We start from the raw sequence: 14,167 nt of genomic DNA on the forward strand, positions 1-14,167 counted from the left end.
GGTCTGTGATGACTTAGCTAGACACAGCGAAGGTCGAGGTTGCAGAACTAGAAACTTAAGAATCAGTTATGTAACAGGTTAAAGTTGCAGTCGGCGAGAGAGTCCGTGTGACCTGGGTTCTAATGATAGCTGTGTCGTTTTTTTTTGTTTGTTTGTTTGTTTTTACCTACAAGACAGAGTCAGAAGACTTAAGTTCTAAGCTGCAGCCTCCTAGCCTATAAAATGCAAATAATGCAAGTGTTTAGGTTAATGCTATTTTAAGGATGAAATAACGGAAGATACATCTTAACTCGGAACTAGACAGGGAGAACTTCTGTAGATACTTCATAAGTAATGGCTAAAATTTCCCAGACTTAAGCATCTTCAATCCCTTATTGATCAGAAAAACGCAAAACAAAACCATTATCATTCAGCTAAAAGTATGACAGTAAGCAAGCACATCATGGCACGTGCTTAGAACTTGAAAGGCTGAAGCAGGATGATTGAAGTGAGAGCCATCTTGAGCTACACGGTGAGACCTTGTCTCAAAAATCAAACAGATAAGAGATAAGTATGACAGAGGATGTAAAAATAAATATAAGAAACAGCTTGCTGTGGAAATCCTACTTTTTAAAATCTGTATGTTATATATTCTGAGTGTGGGACTGGGGGACACATTTGTCATAGCCAGCATGCCTGTAGAGGTCAGAGAACAACTTTGTGAAGTTGGTATGTTCCTACTACTAGCTTCTAGAGATCAAACTCAAGTTGTCAAGCTTGAACCTTTACCTTCTGAACCACCTCGACAAGACAACCTAACGTGGCCTCTGTTTTAAACAATGATGATACTCCTAAGAGAAAGATAGAGCATCATAAAATTTAATTTAATCTGAAGAGACTGAAGTAAGACCATTTTAATTGGCAACTAGAAGCCGGAAAGATAATCCCAATGTTATAAAAGTTTTACTCACTTCTAAAATTTAATATGATTCTGATTTTATTAACATGAAATAAAATTGTGCCTATTAAATGTAAAACTAGCTTTATTATATGTATAAAGAGTCTCGGTGTTCTTGTATAAATGAATAGCAATGAAATATTCCTAAGTATTTTCTATGGGGTGTATTCGTAGCATTTATATAATAACCTGTGTCCTCTCCGCCTTCCAGATGTTCTCTGAATAACTTGGTGGCCTGAGCACTTCTCTACATTACAGCTTTAATGACCCCTAGTTTTTCATTTGATCTGGAGGCCCTCAGGCCATAGCTTCTGTCAGGAAGAGCACTCTTGCCCAGTTCTTAGGCCCCACAGCTAGTAGCAGTTAAACAATTCCCGTCTACTTCTTTAATTGTATCCATTCTTAAGGAAAACTTAACCAGTTTGAGATGTACCATTGAATCTTCAAATAGAATGGAGAAAGAGAAGTCTAGGCGTTCTGAGAATAAATAATGTCCTAAGAAACACAAGGCAAGCAGCTAATGCACTTCAAATCCCTGCACCCTTGTAGCCTTCAGGAAAACCTGAAAGGCAGCCTGTTAGACCTCAGCTCAGCTTCTCGTGGGAAATGTAGAATCCTGTGCTTCTCCAATTACAAACTGTTTTACTCAGGTGAGAAAGAAGATAGCATAGGCTCAATAATGTGGAGAACCTGCCACCCACGCTAGTAGGTTCACTAGAAATTCCACTCAAAGGCTTTAATTAGTATCATTAACAGAATGCAAGCATGCCGTCCTGGGGAAGGGCTGCTTAGCGCCTTGGCCATTTGTCTTCAAAATGTTCTCTGACACCGGTCTCCACTACAGCTAAGAGCCCGTCCTGAAGACTTGATCCTCTTTTTCCTGCATCCCCTAGTCTAGCACAAATCCCCTTGTCTTAAAAGTCCCAGAGTCCAGAGGAAGAGAAGACAGAAGAAGGAAATGGGGTTGTGTGCTTTTTTTTCTTTTCTTTCCATCGCCAACCTGTAAACCCTTTGTCGTTTTCCTTTAGTACGACTGAGGTCATTATAGACACCGCTTTGAAAAGTGCTTTGATACCCTCAGATGAAGGGAACTGGGAAAGGGCAGACGATAATTATTATCAGTAGCTCAGTGGTGCCCAGGTTTTTCCATATGTGCCTTCCTCCAGGGAAGCGGAGTCCGTCAAAATAAAACCAGTTAGAGAAGAAAGGCACTATAGAAAATGACTTCAAAAATATGAGCCAGATGAAATGTAAGCGTGAAATGAAATTTTAAAGTGATGGCGTGCTTCTAAGGAACATCCAGCCGACATTCTTTATTTATCATGAGAGTGCCCAACAGCTCTCAGAAGTTGTTTTGCTAATAGTGATGTCTTGCATTGGTAGCCATCTTTCCCCAGTAACTGTACGAAACTTTTGTGACATCCAACGGTCCCTGCTACAATGTTCAGAGGTTACCAGTGTTACTTTTAGATGTCATAATTGAAGGCTGTTTTGCCCCCACATCATGCAAAGGTGAGAATTAGAGTCCACTGTTCAGTTTTCAACAGGGAAGAAAGAAATTGGAAGATGTGTCAGCTCCTAGTAACTATCACATTCTCATTGGAGTCTGGTCAGCTAAAGGATGCAGGTGACATTTTTTTTTTCATATTTTTTTTTTTTTTTTATTTTCAGTTTTGTTCTTACCATGTAGCAAGAAGTAAACAATACGTAGAAAGAGTCTCATAGTCATGAGATTGCTGCTAAGAGAATATGGATGTGGGAAAGGAATGACAGTGTAACATGTAACCTACAGCTGCAGGAAGCTTATGCTATACTTGGGAAGATGAGACACATGCGCACCCACAAACACCCAATTTGTGTTTATTAATAGTATTAAATATTATCTTCCATAATTGCAGTAATGGAAAGCAGTTTATTCAAAAGGCATTCTCCAAGTACTCATGACTCTTCTAGCACTTGAAAGAAGCACATACTGTGTTATATTTTCTCTCTGACCCCAGAGTTTAGGTGGATCAAAGGCAGGCACAATGCTTTGTTTTGTCTGATATTTCGTTTAGCGCTTCGCAGTGTCCTAGACACAAAGGAAGGGCTTAACACCATTTGTTGAATGACAAACTGATCTAATAATTTTAAAATGTAGACAATTAAGTATATCACAAGGACAATATGCATAATAAAATTGCTGAGTGTGTTTCCTCTGATAATTAAAATCCATTAGTGGAAATAATTAGGGAATAAGCATTGCAACCCTTATAGTCGGAGTGCCCTAGTAGCCTTTAGAAACCAGTTAACAACCGAAAAGTTCCTTTAGATGTATTTTTCCAATTTATCAAAAATTTCTGAACAGCACCAAGCTTTTCTTCAATTAAACAGATGGTATAAAAAGTAAAAAAAAAAAAAAAAAAAAAAAAAAAAAAAAAATCAAAGAGCTTGCATTAGGACCCAGTTGCCAGGACATCCTTATTTGTCATCTTCACAGCCTCCTCGACATTTGCTGGAGCCTTCCTCAGAGACCCCAGGGATAGAGGAAATGAAGGATTCCTTTCTAGCAGTGTCATGACATGTCCTAGAATGGCGCCCGTTGCTGCATAGTAAGAGAAGAGGGGGAAAGAGGACAGAGGATTTTAGGGATCCAGAATGTACTTGGAAAGACAAATAGGACCCTACTAAAGTCATTCTCAAGCATAAGCACGAAGGTCAGCTACCTGTGTGTCCCTGGAGAAAGACTAGGGTCAGACAGGAGGCATGGTCTAGGGAAGACTTACAGAGCAGCCTGTCCATTGTAGCCAAGGAGGAGAAATGAAAGGTCCTCTACCACTACCTTCTTTCATGTAAAAAGTGGATATAGTTTCCCTGTGTATCTGAGATCATGTGACTATTCTGAATGTCGCTAAATTAAATTGACTCCTCTTTTCATTCATTGGGCTCAAAATACTTTCTCTTTACTTATTGAATACTGACCAGTTCAAATAAGTAAGCAGTTCTCTTCATCTTAAGATGCTCTCAGTCTTGGTGGGTCAGGGGTGGGGATACAGGACTTTGGCAGAGAGCAAGAAAAAAACGGCTAAGCTTATTTACAACTGGATCTTTCTGTCGCATATATGTTCTGGAGAAAGCTAACCATCTCACTTTTCTCCCCACGTCCTACCACTCAGAAAGGGAGAGGGAAACGTCAAGATTTAGCCTCCTGCTAGGATGTGAAAATACCTGGTGCTCCTCATCGTGGCTTAAGCATCCTGTCTCTTCTATAACTTCCCTCAGAGAAGACACGATGTCTACCTAATCCACTCACTCAGAGTCAAGCAAGGTCAGCTTCTGTTCCCACTATAGGGAATGAGACACTGGAGCTGGCTTGGCTCAAAAATAGCCCGTGTCCATGCTGTGGACTCAGCCTGATATCACCAAGGCCAAAGCCCGGTGCCAGAAGTCCTGCTTTCAGAGAGAAAGTACTCTCAGTCTTTAACATTGCTGTTGTGCAAGTTTTTAATTAGTCATAAGGATAGTGGTAGCCAAGGTACTGAGATAGTATCATGATGACCAGAGCTGAGGAGGAAGCCAAAGGGATAAAATCTCACATCTAAAGGAATATTTTATTTTCTATTGGTTGTGAAGAGAATCTTAGTAACAAGACTTAGATACTTACTGACATAGCATCATTTGCCTCAAATTTCTATACTTCATGATAATTTACTATGGCATATCTACCATTTTTATTTCCAAGAAGCTGACCATCACAACTACTTAATCCAAGTAGTGACAAACTTGATTGATGGGCAAAATGTCCATTAGACAGATGGACTTTATACTTTGAGACTTGTCTGGCACTTAGGTACATGCATTACCATCGAGTAGATGAAGTTTCAATAGCAGAAGAGATAAAATTCAGTCAACTATGTATATAGAATGCTTAGTATTCTTGTGAATCTTTTACCCAGTAAAAAATGTTATTTTAAAGACAGTTGCACAACTATGATATAAATAATGATTTATAAATGCTGCTTAATAAATCAAAGCCCTGGCTCACAATGAATATTCATATCCCTTTTGTTTTTACAGATAAACCAAATGAAAGTCATACATTAAGTTGTTGGAAGGAGAGTGAACTCCAAACCGTGGTCACTTCTACTTTGGCAAAGTGCATTATTCATGAGAGTGCTTCAGCTGGCTTACAGTGCCAAAGGTAGCCCTCAGGATGATTTTTCTCAGCCTCTGGCCCAGGAGTAATTGGAAAGTGGGTAGCAATTACTTTTGGCATTTTTCTACTTCAAATCCAGTATTCTTCGTCCATCTACTTTTATAGAATAAAATATTCAGTTGTTTTACCAGTCTCGGGGATTTTCAAACTCTTCTGTGAATCGTTTACTTCCTTGCATGGAAGAGCCCCAGATTCCTCTTACTGCTGTTATAGTCATATGCATGAGTACACACACACACACACACACACACACACACACACACATGCACACACATGCACACACAGAGAGACACACAGACACAAACACTCAAACCACATATGCATGTACACACAATATTGATGGAAGGTTCTCTTCATGTAGAACTGTTTGTGTAGGACTTACAGCTTTTATGCCAAAGTGTAAGAATGGCTGGTGTGTGTAGAAGGCAGAGCTCGAGTCAGTTATCCATAATGATAAGACGATTAGAGGTCAATCACAGGCCAGGAAAGGGTCACATTCCCAAGACTTGTTAGACAACACAACGTGTACTCAAGAGAGAAAGAAAAAAGGAGAGAAAGAAAAAAGAAAGAAAAGAAAAAAGGATGAAGGACAGAAGGAAGGAAGAAAAAAGGAAAAAAGAAACTCATATAGTTGAGTGGGAAGAGGGAAGGGATGATTAAGACAGGGGTTGGGTGACGGGAGGCCAATGTATTCAAACTATGTTATAGGAAATGCTAAAGGAATCAATACAAATGTTGTTTAAAAGAGAAGTTCAATGACCTTTCAACGTTCTAGAGAAATAGTTGAGTTGGTAAAGCACTGTCTTTACAAGCATGAGGAGGATCAGAGCTTATCCCTCAGAATACATGCAAAAAACAACCAGATCTGGAGGCATATGCTTGTAGTTTAGTGTTGACTTGGTAGAGACACAAGCATCCTTGGGGTTTGAAGGCCGTCAGTCTAGCCTAGTGCACGAGTAGCAAGGCAGTGAGAGAGCTTGTCTCAAATAAAAAAGAAAAAGATGTTGGCTCTTGCATGTATGTACACACACACACACACACACACACACACACACACCATCCTGCTTTTGATTGACAGGAAGCAATGAATCGTTGATTTCTACAAGGAAGATATCTGAAACCTTCTTATCTCTGTCTGGGCCTGAGTACCCATGCAGAACTTCCACCTTCCAACACTGAGAAGCATCTGTCTGCTGTCAGTCAGCTGTCTGCTCCTGATCATTTTCTTGTCCCTGCTCTTGAAAAAGCACAGGATGAGACCGGGTTTCCAAGAACCTCAGATATTCTTTCAACAAGCCCTGTCATCTAGCTACAGGAAGCACCCAGAACCCAACTTCCTACTGTGAAGGAATTTGGAGGATGGGCTACCAAATTCAAGTTTAAGGATAGAAATTTTCACTCTACCGCTTATGAGATGTGTGACCCTAAACAATTTACTTAACCTTCTTATGACTTGATAGTCCTTTTGAAAATAATATATTTCTCTATACAGTACAGTATGAGGCACAAAGCACGTAGTGTTAGCCTTAATAAGACACACATAGACATGAATGCATAGCATGACATGGTCTACCAAAGTGGCCCAAAGTGGGCATCTTTAGGGCTTCTTTGTCACATCTCTCGAAGAAAATCCTGCCATTTGGTAGGGACACGAACTTCTGTCTTTTACATGCAAATTCTCTGCATCACACTCTATGACAGGACCTGAGAACTTCAATACGCGCCATAAACAAGGCTCCTATCTAGAAGCTTTCACACAAAAGGGAGCAAAGGGAGAACCTGTCTCTAAAAAAAAAAATTCTATAATGATAAGTAAGCCCTCTGCCAAAAGCAGGTATTATGGAGACATGGAAGATTTGACCAGCAAAGAGTCTAAGGACCTGGATTAGGAAAGGGTTCGTTCATCTTTAGGGAAGAGGAGAAAACTAGGAAGCCCAGAGTTTTGTGTGGTGCAGTAGGAAAGAAGTGAACGTGAGAATGAGAGAGGAGTGGGCTTGAAGAGACAGAAGGCAGGCAGAGTGGCCTAAAGAATTGGGAAAATGGTGGTGGTGGTGGTGGTGGTGGTGGCTAGGAGTGTGGGGGAGGGGTACAGAGTGGCAATGTTTACAGTGAAGAATCAAGACAGCTCAACATTTCTCTGTGAGAAAGCAGACGCTTGGAAATACTGGGTGATACTTTTCAGTTGTCTTGACTGGGGTCTCGTGGGTAGAAGCCAGAAATGCCGCTAGCTATCCTAGAACGCAGAAAAGAGCCCCCTTAAAAATGAATGATCAGGGTGAAAATGTTAGTAGAGCCAAGACTAAGAAACCCTGGGGTAGCCAGACCACACAGGATTCAGAAGCGCTGCCGAGTGGATGAGCACACACGGGTGGTGTTTTCTCTTCAAAGTAAGAGGGAAGCGCTGGAGGGCTTGTAAGAGCAGGTGTGGTGTGACTATATTTACTTCCTTTAAAACCTCCTCTAGCTTCTGTCGGGGACGAACAGCTGGCAGGCCTTTGCAAAAGTAAAGTGAGAAACGATGGTGGCCTGCACCCAGCTCTTCTCAGGATGTAAAACCCAATATTTCCTTAACTTTGAGCATGAGTTTACCTGGATAGGACTAGGAAGCAAGGGAAATAAATGAATTCCCAAGAAATGAAATTGGGATTTATAGGTACACGGGTTTTGTTCCAGTGGTTAAGCCTTTCCTCTTCTCCTTCCTGTTTCAGTCACCACTCACTCCCCTGCTGCGTTTGGTAGTTACCAAACAGGCTGCAATACCTGCTCCAATACCTGCTCCAGTGTCCTCCCAGCTTTCCCTGCTCCAACTCTGAGCTCCTACTGAGAACCCCACTCTTGTGAGCTCTCTCCTCAGCTAGACTCAACTTGCTGAACAACTGTTCCAAAAATCCTCAGGACCCTTCCCCCTTCCCGTGTGAAGTTTTGTGTCTGACTACCATGTCAAAGGCTTTGAAAAATGAAACATCTGTCTCCTTTGAAACTGTGTTTCCAACAAGTTCTGGAAAAATGAGCACTTCCCTATGCCTGCTGCCTGCGATGTACTTGGTGGCAAGATGCCAGGGCATTTCCAAAATGATTAGTACCTTTGACACTTTTAATAAAAGTAGTTTCTCATAGATTTTCATATCTATATCACATAACCCCAAGTACTTTCTAGACAAAAAAAGGGGGGGGCTTGGTACAAATAAATAAATCTAATTGTCATATGGATTGTAGATTTGTAAATTGTTTTTCCAGTGCTTAATTTCAGTGCAGATATCAGGAAAAAAGTTCTACCTGGGAATGAGAAATGAAGAAGCTGGATTTACACATCATAGTCTACTCCAGGGTTGAACTGGGGTAAATAGTCTTGCATCACTGATTTGTGGAACCACCTAGACTCACGGCTGTCTCAAGAGTCTCAGGGAGCTAGGCACAGGCTATAACAAGCTCTAGCAATCAGGGACCTAGAAGCTAGGCAAAGCTATGCATGTAAAGCAACTAGACCAAGAGAAGAGAAAAGAGTGGAATCTACCACCAAACATACCAGATGTGACCCTGTTAAAAAACGCCCCAACAACTAAGAAAACTGCTTGTGGGGGGTGGAGGGGAGACCAAATAAGACCTACCTATAAGGATTGTCTGCCCACTCGCCCAATAGTGGCCATTTCTAAATCTGGTTAAGAAAAGCTAATAATAAAATCAAGGGTCTTAAGATTACATTTTAAATACACACACACACACACACACACAGAGGAATGGTTGGCATAGTGAGAATTCTTTTAAAACAGAGCTGGTGTTCCCTCTTTTGATTTTTTTTTAAATACTTCTAGTGATTACATAAGGACAAAGTTACGGTCTCTCTCCTTTTCCCTAATCATCCCCTGGCCTTTGCTCCTCATATACAAAACAGCATAATTACATTCAAGTGTGAGGTCAATCCTTGTAAGCAAGGAAAATCACGATCCTTGCTGAACTGCTGTCCTTAATGTGTACAGGCACATTTGTAAGCCAAGCAAAGTAGGTCATCAAAATCTGGGGGGACATATTAACTGTAATGCCTAGTACAGAAGAGAGCACATTAAAGGCAGACTTCCAGTCTTAACTCTTAATCTCTTTCCCAGCTTTGGTAGATTTAAAAGAATCTGAGATTCCAAGCACAGCATTATTCTTCCCAGGGCTACAGCTGTGTGTTGCTTGCTATCTTGGGAGGATATGGTTTTTTTTTTTTTTTTTTTTTTTTTTTTTTTTTTTTTTGCACAGGTCTACTGAAATGCAGCACAAGAGAAATGCCATTTTAACAAATTTCAAGGGAGAAGGAAGTGTACTCGTGCTTTTGCTGCAGTGGAATTTTGTTAGAGTGGAAAATGTTCTTTAGTAATCACACAGATAAAAACGACGTGGGGTTTGCAATGGGAGGAAATGCTAACATTTCCACCTCTATAGAATACAGTTCTCAAGAACCCAAAGGCCTTTATGCGTGTTCGATACTGTTCTTATCCCACAGTCCCATTTTGGGGGATATCCAAATCACTTTTAGAATTTTTGGATTTCCCCTGTGAGACAGGCAGAGACACTGAAAGATGATCAAATTGGATGGAAATATTGGGGCCAAGGTCTGTCTGCTAAATATTCCAAGCAAAACTCATGCCGACATTGAGTCTCTCTGTGAGATATTAAAAGGTAGAAATAGAGGGGAACCTTCAGAAGTGATAAGTTCATGAAGAGTCTCCTCTGGATGGATTAGTTCACTCAGAGATGGACAGACTAGCAATAGTCAGTGGGATATCTTAAGACATAACTGGTTGGTTCCCTCTTGCCGAGCCTATTTGTGATTCTACAACTCGAAATCCTTGATCAGCTAGAATGGCCTCACCAGATTCAACCCTTGATTTTGGCCCTTTTGACATCCATTCACTTTTATAAGAAATAAACATGTTGGTAAATTACTAGTCTTACCAATGTCAAATATTCTGTTGTAGGAACCAGGAACAGACAAGATAGGAACTTTTGTAATGACTAAATGATCCTGCCACATGTTGTAATCCCTTTCTCATGTCTCAGACCCTTGGGGTAAGATGGAGACCCGCTCCATCTTTACTAAATGCTTAAATTTTCCGTTCAATACCTCTTCTTGCAGGACAAACAGAATTCTAAATGCTAGATGTGGAGACATCTTGGTAGACAATGATTCTCTTTCTGTGGAGTTGAGGGGGGAAGAAAGAGAGAAAGAGAGAGAGAGAGAGAGAGAGAGAGAGAGAGAGAGAGAGAATGAATTTTATACCAAAAGAAAAGTAGACAATTACTTAAGTAGGCTTTTTAATTATTTAAAAAAAAAAAAAAAAAAAAAGACACCGAAACAAAAAAAAAGATAAATGTTTTTCCCGAGAAACTGAACCCAGAACCAAGACTTACTGCACTGTCATCTTGAATTCTGTTGAGCCATTACCTTTTAAATATGTTCATTCTGTTATGTTTTAGATGTGTGCTCTATTTTCTAATTGCAGCTGCTTCTGTGTGGGCATAGGGCAATAGGTTGGCTTGATGTTCCTGTGAGCAAGCAGGCTCTGCTCTGCTTGCACAGAAGAGTAGGTGGTAAATAATATTTGTTCACTGAAGGGCTGACTCAGTCCATTGCCCTCTTTTGTTCCTAGAACAGCTATGGTGAAACAGGAGTGTCTTGATTTAGAGCGTGCCCAAAGGCATCTAGCATTTTTCTCGTTTGCAAGCTATGCTGAATGGCTACCATGCCAATTGGAAAAGACAAATCCTTCAACTTTAGTCAGATCTGATGCTTTCCTAAAAACACTCTGGTGAGGTTCCTATCTTAAACCTTGTGCTCAGTTTATTGGAATCCATTAGTAATCCAGTTTAGTTTTTTTGGAGGTTTGTGTTAGCTCTACCGAGTCACACATCACGTACAATACATACAATATTGTTTTTTAAAGATGTGTCTGTGTTTCCCAAAGAAGTCTGAAAATTACTAATCCTGCCCAGCAAACAACCCTCCCCCACAATCTGACCTGTGGGAAAGGATACGTGGATAAGGAGCAGAGAAAGCTCAACATGTTATGAAAGAAAGGAAATAACCCTGATGATTAATAGAAATTTGGCTACGTAGATTAGAAACGAGATTGACACCGGCTGAAATACTTTACCTTTGGGTCTTACTCTGTGCTTTGTAGATAACGTAACAACTACCAGCAGCTTCCAACGTGCTCCTAAAAATAATCTATTGAAGTAACCTCTGAGAAACACCGGAAATGGCAAGACAAATTGATCTACGGACAGAGGAACAAAGGAGTTTCTGACAGCTGTCCTGGTAAAAGAGCTGGTTAGAGCAGGTCCCAGAGGCAGAGCTGGGTGTGTCTTCTGGGTGGGGACCCAGCCTGTAAAGTTCAGGGAAAAAGGATTGCTAATCTCCGAGCAGGTGGGTGAACACTGAGCTACACTCAGGATTTTCTGAGTCATTGAGGTTCAACCCTTCTCCTGGTGCCTGTTGCGAGAAAGGAAAATATTTCTAGGCCCTTTCTTAGACTGTGTTAGGTAGGCATCACTTTTTACGATTAGTGTAATTTATAATCTTCCATGTACTATGTAAATCAGGACATTGGACCAAATACAAGGCTCTGGTTATTTATATAGAGGGACAGCTCCGAGAACATTCGGTAGATTGATTTCACTCCAGTTAGTAGTTAAGAGGAAAACACCAAAAGGGATCATTTTCAAGCTCATCAAAAGGCTTTTTTGAACTGTTAACAGGAAAAAAAAAGTATATTTTCCATATTTTAATTGCAGCCTTGGGAAAAATTAGAATATATATCACATTCTTTTAAAAATGGTATATTAAAGTTGCTATACTGGAATGTTAACTGTTGCATAGTAACTGTATTATATAATTTTAGCTTCTTTAAGAATGTGCAGTATGCTGATTATAACTTGACATTGCAAAACTATGATCCTAGATGCTAGGATGGCCAGTAAGTACAAACACTCTGAACAGGTTAAAATTCAGCAACTATTTTCTGCTCATTTACTGAAGACTCGGAGCTGAGATTCAGCAGTGACATTGTCAGGCTTGGTCTTTGTTCTCAAAGAACTTAAAAACAAGGATGTAACACAGAGAGAGAGAGAGACGGAAAGGGGGGAGGGAGAGGGAAAGAGAGGGGGGAGCATAGGAGATAATAAAACCATAAGAAAGTAAATGTAGATTTGAAATGGGGTGAAAAACATTTCAAAGAAACCTTGAAATCAAACTTGAAGGGAAAGTAAGATTAAGTAGAGGATAGGCATAAAGAAAATGCTACCAATAATAATGATGCCGCAATCAATAGTTACTGGGTACATCCTGGATTCCAGGTACAAGGCCAGGATCTCGGCATGACATTTTTTCCAAATTTCGATCTAAACTAAAGAATCATTAGTTCCATCAAAAAGAAGAAGAAGAAGAAGAAGAAGAAGAAGAAGAAGAAGAAGAAGAAGAAGAAGAAGAAGAAGAAGAAGAAGAAGAAGAAAGAAGAAAAGTCACTGTGTCTGAAAAATGTTACAGCCGGCAAGTGATACAGCCAGGATTCAAACACAGACCTGGCTCTCTGTGAAGGCTATCCTCATCACTAGAAAAGGGCACAAGGATAGATCTCCAAACTATGCCTGAGCTAAGGCTTTGGAAAAACTGAAGGAGAGGAGCCAGAATGATTGCAAGAGCCAGAGAATCAGGCAGCTTGCTGCGAGATTGTGTCTCCTAATAAAGCCAGATGTTGCCGCCATAAAGTCTCTCCAAAATGAGTGTCCAAACATGAGCTGGACAAGAATGACACCAACGGACACACCAAACAGAGAAATATCTACAGGGCCTCAACTCCACACAAATGACTACAGGACGAGAAAAAAGTTGGGACCTAAAGAGGCCAGTTTGAACAGGTTGTCCAGTGCTAAGTGTTCAGCCCTGAAAACATACGTGCAGATACTATTATATGGGCTGAACTGATTAGATTTGGTAATATGTATGTATATTCACATACATGTATACATACAATAACAATCAGTGAAGAAGGAGGGAATAGATTTGAAGGAGATCTGAGAGAGATATGAGTGGGCTTGAAAGGAGAAATTATAAATTATGATCTATTACTTCTCTCTCTTTTTCTTTTTCCATATATATTTTTCCATGTATAATGAATAGAATAAAATGTTTTAATGAGAAAAAATCATAAGCGAAGGGATAAATATTTTGTAAGGAGGTTATGAGAAGTTTGCATAATAAAGGCAGTATATTGGGTGGTGCTAAATCCTGGAAGGATTCAACTAGTAGAATAGAAATCTCAGGCTCTAGGATACAGTAGGCAACAACTCAAGATCTTTGGCTCAACCTCCGATTTTGACAAATGTGAAATGGTTTGTATGTCTGTGCAGATTTATGGTGTACCTTTCTAGCATAGAACACAAACTCTCTTACGCTACTACAAGACTTGGTAGATAGGGTGTGCTTCACAAGTATCTGATCCTCACTAAGGGGAGAAATCTAAAGCCCTTCCTTCATCTCTTCCTTTAGAGAAGACAAGTCAATGATATAAATATTTCTTTATTGTTCCTTCTTCCAGATCCTTTCAAATTCTGATTTTTCACTTCGTCTCCTTTATGTATGTTTCTTATTTATTTATTTATTTATTTATGCATTTATTTATTTTCTGTGGTGCAGATGAAAGAATCCAAGACTTTGTACCTGTATACATATACATATCTGTAAAGAGTCTACTCCTGTGCCAAGCCTCACATCTGTATTTGAGAGCACCAGTTGAAGCTTGAACTGAAGGATGGATGTGCTTCAAGCCATGTCTATCAGCAGTGAATAGAAAACAAACACTACATTTTGAAGTGGCAAAAATTGTTCAAAGAACCAGGTTTGTGTTTCTGAGACACAAGGTGAGGTAAGTTTGGACTAGAAGGAGTATGATTATTTACTATGTTTGTAGACTTTAGAAACAGAAGAATCAACTGGGGAGAGAAAGCAAGAATGGGAAACATGATAGAAGATGTATCAGTAAAGGGATAAATAA

The sequence above is a fragment of the Arvicanthis niloticus genome, chromosome 12 (genome assembly GCF_011762505.2).
Source record: "Arvicanthis niloticus isolate mArvNil1 chromosome 12, mArvNil1.pat.X, whole genome shotgun sequence".
NCBI lineage: Eukaryota > Metazoa > Chordata > Mammalia > Rodentia > Muridae > Arvicanthis > Arvicanthis niloticus.